Source organism: Castanea sativa, chromosome 2 (genome assembly GCF_040712315.1).
Source record: "Castanea sativa cultivar Marrone di Chiusa Pesio chromosome 2, ASM4071231v1".
NCBI classification, from domain to species: Eukaryota; Viridiplantae; Streptophyta; class Magnoliopsida; order Fagales; family Fagaceae; genus Castanea; species Castanea sativa.
This window is the reverse complement of record NC_134014.1, coordinates 7178150-7179922: the sequence shown is the minus strand read 5'-3', so window position 1 is coordinate 7179922 and position 1773 is coordinate 7178150. Positions and strand designations below refer to the sequence as shown.

At 36.6% G+C, this 1773-nt stretch overlaps 1 pseudogene; it reads left to right on the top strand.

Annotated features, from left to right (window-relative positions):
• The first annotated feature begins 224 nt into the window (after nt 1-224).
• Nucleotides 225-1348, top strand: LOC142624814 (uncharacterized; annotated as a pseudogene).
• The last annotated feature ends 425 nt before the right edge of the window (nt 1349-1773 follow it).

Here is a 1773-nt window from a genome sequence, read left to right as displayed (position 1 = left end):
AGAAATGAGAGCAAGTTGTTGTTGTTTTGCTGAGTTGTTGTTGTTGCTGATGATGCTTTGATAGAAATTAGAGCAAGTAAAATTTAAAGTATTTTATAGTATTTTGGTTATATTCAATTTGTTGTGGCTTATGCGTAAATTTGTTATATTCAATATGTCACTTGACTTTTTAATCTTGCATCTATAGTAATAATTGTTTTTCAATTGTCTTGAAGGTTGCATCCATGAATCGCTCTTTGTTGTACAAGTTGCTTCTTGATGACTCAGATGAGGATGAGATAATCGAAGAACATATTATGGAAACATCACAACCTAAACGTCGTCGCTCTATTCGACGTAATCATTTGGCAGGCCATGAGAGGCTTTTTCTTGATTACTTTGCTCCCACGCCAGTATATCCACCCGATTTATTTCGTAGGAGATTTCGGATGAAGCGTTCTCTTTTTCTCCGTATTCAATCTAAGGTAGAAGCTCATGACTCTTACTTTGTCCAAAAAAGAAATAGTGCCAACAAACTTGGTTTATCTTCATTACAAAAGATAACCGGCCGCACTTAGAATGCTTGCGTATGGAGTATCGGGGGATTTGCTAGATGAATATGTGCGGATTGGAGAAACTACTGCATTAGAAAGTTTGAAAAAATTTGTTACTGCGGTAATTGATGTTTTCTCTGAGGAATACTTAAGAAAGCCAAACAATGAAGACATTGCTAGACTGTTAGCTCATGGCGAACGCCGAGGTTTTCCAGGTATGTTAGGTTCAATTCATAGCATGCATTGGAAGTGGAAAAATTGTCCATCTGCATGGAAAGGTCAATATTGTGGTCATATTCGTGAGCCTACTATTGTTTTGGAGGCAGTAGCATCATATGATCTTTGGATATGGCATGCATTTTTTGGGTTATTCAAATAATGATATTAATGTGTTAGAGCGGTCTCATGTATTTAATGAACTTGCTGAAGGACGTGGTCCTGCAATACATTACTCAATCAATGGTCATGACTACACAATGGGATATTACCTTGCTGATGGCATATATCCAAAGTGGGCAACATTTGTGAAAACAATCCCATCTCCACAAGGACCTAAGTGAAAATTATTTGCAGCAACCTAAGAGGCGCATAGGAAGGATGTTGAGCGTGCATTTGGAGTGCTTCAAGCACGTTTCGCAATTGTCCGTGGACCTGCACGCTTTTTCCATCTTGAAACACTCCAAAAGATCATGAAAGCATGTATAATTCTCCATAACATGATTGTTGAAGATGAACGGGATGATAATGAAGTGGTAAATTTGGATTATGAACAAATTGATGGAGTGGATAATCCTCCTATGCAAGTGTTACATTAACAAAATGATGAATTTCTGTCATGCATTAAGAGGTATGGACGCATTAGAGACCGAGACATTCATTTTCAACTCCAGAAGGACCTTGTTGAACATTTATGGCAATTGCATGGCGAGTCGTAGGAACTTGTGCGAGTGTGTGAGTTTTATTGTAATTTAGTTTGAGTTATGTATGTGAGTAATCTATGGACTACATTGTTCCAATTATAATATGTTTTTTATTTTATATGTTTTATTATAAAGTTCCTCTATTTCATAATTTAGTTTGAGTTTTGTATATATATAATTTGGAGTTAAAATAAAATATTATTGTTACGCTATCATGATGATTGAGAAATTGTTTTAGTAAAAAAAAATGTATAAGTATAATTTGGGCGGTGGTGGAAGGGTCGGTGGCGGCGGCAGCCGCGGTGGTGGAAGAATCGGTT